The sequence below is a fragment of the Protopterus annectens genome, chromosome 5.part0 (assembly GCF_019279795.1).
Source record: "Protopterus annectens isolate FY-2018-M chromosome 5.part0, PAN1.0, whole genome shotgun sequence".
In the NCBI taxonomy this organism is placed as follows: Eukaryota; Metazoa; Chordata; order Ceratodontiformes; family Protopteridae; genus Protopterus; species Protopterus annectens.
The window spans coordinates 1,641,789,022-1,641,795,021 of record NC_056735.1 but is presented as its reverse complement, the minus strand read 5'-3'; the positions used below and the strand labels follow the sequence as shown (position 1 = coordinate 1,641,795,021).

Sequence of the window (6,000 nt, the reverse complement as noted above, 5' to 3'; positions counted from 1 at the left end):
TTTTTGTCCTGAGAAGCATAAATTGTGTGTTGACTGTTTGGCCATGCTAGCTAATAATGAAGAAAAAAAAGACATGCTGTTTAATTAACAGAGAAAAGTGAGAGTAAGAAAGACAGAACAGAATTTTTGAAACAAGAACAAATATCATTTGACTTGCTTGAATTTTTAAAACCTCTGCTGTGGTCTGGATCTGTAAGTTTTAGTTGGGACGAGGCCATTCAGCTGTACTGATTTACTTGGAAAATTAAAACACATGCAATTGACTTCATTGGAAACGGAGGGGAGAGGGAGAATGTGAGACACTGTTTGCAAGTAGAGCTGGCTATTGCAGATGCCAAGGCTAACCCACTTTTATTGACATCAGGATAATTTATATAAGTTTTATTCATTAAGCTGTCATTTACATGGTAGCTGCTTTGATCTTCCAAGTCCAGAAAAAGGGACAGGAGACAGGTCAAAGCAAATGGTTGCTTGAGCAGGTCCAGGCCTACACAGACAAGGAAAAAAGGCTGTTTAGTAGCATAGAAGGAAAAGAACAAAACAGATAAGGCAGTTGGCAGAGCATAACTACAGAGAGCAAAGGTCAGGAATGTAAGAAATTAATGCTGGGTTGTGGTTGAATAGGGACTTTCGAATAGCCCACCCACCCGGTTAACAAATGCATAAATAAGTAAAACAGCTGAAAGGATGCTGTTAGACTGAACACAGAAAAATATCATTGTCTGAAATGAAAGTACCTAAATCAAGCAGTTAGAAGCTATCTAAAGTGACAATGTTATGATGAAAAGGAAATGGAAGAAAACTTGAACAATGAAAGAGACAGCAATGGAGTTAACTGTAATTTTAGAAAGCAAGAAAATGGTGAGAGAAAGTAAAAGCATATATGGCCACCACTTAAGCATGGCCTGCCAATCACAGCCAAACACATATCAATTCTGTAATTTCACATGTACTACTGATGTGCAAAATTAAATACACTCAGTGCACAATGACTTTAGTATTTTTCAGTTTCCACATATAGTTAAATAGAAAAATGTGGACAAATAGTGTAGTAGTATGAATTAACTTAAGAAAAACAAGACCAAAATATAACAGATAAGTGAAGTCTGTATTTAGCAGGCTTTAGATTTAATTTTTAACGCCTGTCTAACTTGAAGCTAAACATATTCAAACTTGTAAGTTAAAGATTGCGCAATGCAAATTGTGCTTGTATTGACCTGTTCTTATCTGCGTTACAAATTTATTTTCAATAAACATCAGTAAACTTAAAAGCTTTCCTTTCATATCTAGAGAGCTTATCTTTTTCTATTAACACTATCACATTATCTGAGGAGTAAAACATACAGGTAGGTATTAGGCTATCTGCCCAAAGGCATTTATAAGTATAGCTGGAATGTGTTGGCTTTCGCCGCCCCCTTAGATTAGTTCCCTGTGCCTTTGTCCAGCAGAGTTACTGAAGTGATCCCTGGGGTAAACTTTTTGTTTTCCGTCCACTCATCAAGGTTTCTCTTGAAGAGTGTTAGTGAGAAGCTCTGCCTGATGTAGATTGGAATCTTTCAGAGCATGGGAAGTCTTTGGGATAGGAATCTATCCCTCCAGCATGTCCTATTTATTGTTGTGGTGAGGTTTAGATCCCTAGAGCATGTGGCTCAAGGGGATATGGTTTTCTTTAGGTGGAGCACGTCCATCAATTCTGGGTTGAACATGGCCTTGTATGTCAGGCAGAGATCACTTCTGAGTAGGCAGTATGCAACTGAGTACAGCTGGAGTTTCTTCAGTCGAGTTGCATAGGGCATCTGTTTGAGGCCAGTGATCCTCTTGGTTAAGTACTTCTGTGGTCTTTCAAGCTGTTGCAGGTGTTTTGTAAGGTACATCCCAAATGGGGTGTTGTACTCTATGATGGGTCTGGTGAGTGATGCATAGAGGGACACAATGACCTCTTTTGATCTGGTTGCAAACCCTTTTGTGATTAAGTGGGCCACATAGAAGGATTTTCTAATCACTTTGGCAATGTGATTATCAAAGGAGAGATTAATATCTACTTGGGTCCCCAAATCCCTTATTATGTCTTCTGTATTTAGGTGGCTGCCACCTATGTGGTAGTTTGTGGGTACTGTGTTTTTTCCAAATGAGATATCCTATCAGACCCTACTATGATAAATATATATCCCAAATCCATTTTAAATATTCAGGTCTAGAAAATTTTGTATCCAGTTTCCAACCTATCTAAAGAGACAATATTATGAAGAAAAAAAATGGAAGAAAATGTGAACAAAGAAATAGATGGTTATGAAGTTAACTATAATTTTAGAAAGCATGAACAATTGAAATGGAAAGTCAAAAAGCACACTTGGATGAGACTTCCAAGATGGCTGCACACTAATCAACAGCATAACTTCAGCTATCCCAGTGTGAAAACAGAAACTGAGGGATAGCACCCTGTGATATTGTAAACTTGAGTAAATTCAGTTACTGGCTAGTAAGTAAACTGCCTGGACACTTGCAAAGAAGAAAGTAAGAAAGCCTGAAAGAAAATCAACTGGAAAAGGTGAAGAGAAAACATTGACTGAGAAGAAGCCAGCAGCTGTTCAGTAAAAATTCAAGCTCCAGCTTTGGTGCAAGAAATTGTCTTACAGTACTCTAGAGGAAAACAAAATAAGTCAAATTTGCTTAGCGCTGATTAAAATAAATAAAGCACTGAATGAGTATTTCAGCTCAAGAAAAGGCTCGAAAAAATGGTAGAAGTTTTAAACAGATATTCAGATGAACTGATAAAACTGCAGAAAATCAGAGTTCAGAATGAAAAAAAAAAGGTTGTCTGAGTATGAGGCTGTTCAAAGAAGATATGTTTCAAAAAATGGTAGAATTTGTGGATAGAACATGTAGGGAAAATCTGAGATTTTTTACTGTACCAGAAAAACTAGAAGGAACAGACTGTATTAATTTTATGAAGACTCAGATAAGCAAGTGGACTGGTATTCCACAACAGGAATTGTTGATTGAAAAGGCATACTGTGTGTATGCTCAAAACTTGGCCATGAGAAAGCAGACAGGACATTAATTAGTAAAGATGCAAACCTATCAGCAGAAAGAGTTGATCCTGACAAAACTGTGGCAAAAGGCCAAAGTATTACAAGTTGGAGACAACAAGAGTTTTTGTGGAAATGATTAATAACCATACACCAGGCAGAAGAGAAGTAAATTTCTTCTAGCAATCGGGGAATGTTGAGATGAAGGTGTGAGATTCAAGATGCTGTACCCAACTGTCTTAAGAATATTTTTTCCTGGGGATCAAAGTCATTTAAAGATGCAGAACATGCTAAGAAGGAAATGTAAAAGTTTGTCCAACAAAAAAATGAGCCATCAAACAGACGAGGACACTGGTTCTAATTCTTCTGATAATAAAATGCATGGAGAGACTTTGCCATTGAAACCTTTTCTACTTTTTCAAATGGAAATGCTTGATAGAGAGAAAAGCACAGGAGTTGACCAGAAGAATCGTGAGTACCATGCAACTGAACTGGAATCTATTGTTGTGAGATGGAGATGAACAGGACCAGTAACATGGAAATTAGTGAATAAATATGAGACTGCAAAACATCAATCACATTTGTGAAATATGGCTGTATAAGAATAAGTGGAAAGAGTGGACTTTTGTTGACCTTGTGTTAAAGGTGTAAGGAACTGTAAAGCATTTGCCTTACTTCATGTCATTAATATTTGGATTGACTGAGTGGAGGGGAAGAGGAAGGAAAAAGATAACCGTAAGTAAGGCATTTTCTTTTTTATGAAACTGTTCACAATATAAATAGTATGTTTTATAGTAAATTATTTTTAATTATTCTTGTACGTGATAATGTTATTAAAGTCAGCATATGCCTTTTTTCTTCCTCTTCTCTTTCTTTCTTTTTTTATTGATATTAAACATGTATATACTACAGTGTAAAAAAGATAAGAAAAGCTAGAAAAAAAAGCATGTTTAAGTTAGTAGACTATAATCTTGGGTTATTGAAGTGAGGGTGAGGGTAAAAGTACACATCATAAATATATGTAGAGCTAGTATATTTTATCTTGCTTTTGCATAGGTGAATTGCTGGATTATGACACTTGGCTTAATCTAATAACACATTTTAAGTGGAAACAAGTAAATATGAGAACACTGAATATAATGAAAGTTTTCTGTTTGCAATGAATGTTTAGCTCATCTGTCAGGCTGCAATAGAGGACTATATTTTTCTTTTTCCTCTTACATTTTTGTGGAAGCAAGCTGATAATAAGGCAATAAAACACAGATCATTGGTTTCTTTAAGGCTAAATGTTAATGATTTCTGAAAGTATGCCAGTACCAGTTAGTGTGAGTAGAAGCACAGGCCACGTGTATTACCATGGATAATCTCAGTTTCAGGTTAACTAGAGTCTATGTATGCAGCTTTCTATTTGGCACAAATGTTTGTTAGGAGGTTTAAACTTCATCATTTAAAGATGTACATAGTTATGTGTGTTTGTCTTAAGGTAACAGGTCATGGGGTGTTCTGGGGGTGTGCTTGTTTTTTGTTTTTGTTAAAATAAAAAGTCTTGTAAACTGTGACTTAGTTCCACTGTTGATGATAAGAAAAAACTGTATAAAGGATTAAACTGTCAAACATTAATGGGTGTGTGCATCACAAAAGCTGGAAATAGGCATAGAAAAGCTGCCTAATATAGTAGGTGGGAATAATAACTTCTTACTATAATGGCGACACTTTCCATATTCTCTTGGAATGTGAATGGTTTCACAGGTATAGACAAAAAAGAAGGAATGCTTATTTATATTAAGAAATCCAGAGTGCAAATAATGCTACAGGAGACACATTTTGAAAGAAATGAGCATGCGAATTTGATAAAGAAAGGATTTCAGGATGGATATTCTACAGAATATCAGGAAAAAATTAAAAGAAGAGTGCTTGTATTAATTGCTAGAGGAGCTCCAGTAGTGATAGAGGAGGATAAAAAGATAATACTAGTTTGTACTAGTATGGGGCTACTGGCAAGGGGTGAGGATTATATTGTTATGCATTCATATTCCATGTAAAACTGTTGTTTTGGAGCCTAAAAACTGTGAGAAATAATCAGCTTTCAGCAGAGAATATTACTTATAGGTGGGGACTGGAATTTGGTTTGCAACAAAGAGGATGTATCGGGGGAGACCTAGAAGGGAAAATATGACAAAAGAAGGTCAATTTCTGAAGACATTTATGAATATATTTGGTATGAAAGATCTGAATTTCATTATAGGAGCTCAGAGAAAATTTACATCTTATTCCCCAAGGTACAATAATTGGGCTAGACTTAACAGAAGTTACATTTCACAGGAACATGAGCAGTTAATTGAGAACTTTGATACACATACAATAACTATATCAGATCATGTGCCAATAATAACTAAGATAAAAATGGAGTGTAATGAACTAATGACGAGACACTGGTATTTACTCAACTTCCCTGTTAAAAATATAGGAATTTAAGGAATGGATACCATAAGTTATTAAGGAAGATAGTTAAATCATGATTACAGAGTGCTTGTGTCTATAATGGCAAAGGTGATGTCAAAATTGATAGGTATAGACCGTTGTGGTTTGCTAACTTTTGACAATATTAGTAGAACAGTAATGATCCAGAGGGAAACAGAATGGAAGAAAATACTGCTGTTATTGATGGATCTTGATGCAGAGAAGGCATTCAACAAAGTAAGCTAGGATTGAATGAGTAGGACAATGGAAGCATTTGCATTTCCTGCTACAATAATGTGGTTAATTAAAAGGATATATGAGGGATCAAAGGCAAAAATCAAAGTAGGAGTGTTCCTCTCTGATACGTTGTGTCTAAACAGAGAAACCAGGCAGGCATGCCCATTTTCCCCTTTGTTATTTGTGTTATATTTAGAACCATTAGCAAAGAAAATAAGTGACTCAGAAATTCAAGGATATAATTGCTATGGTGTTCAAGAAAAGTTGGTTTACT

General features: G+C 35.7%; 1 protein-coding gene across 4 annotated transcripts in view; it reads left to right on the top strand.

Moving 5' to 3' along the window:
- Positions 1–6,000, top strand: part of EVA1C (eva-1 homolog C) — a 932,566-nt gene that overhangs the window by 119,204 nt on the left and 807,362 nt on the right. The gene's annotated exons all lie outside the window — the stretch shown is intronic.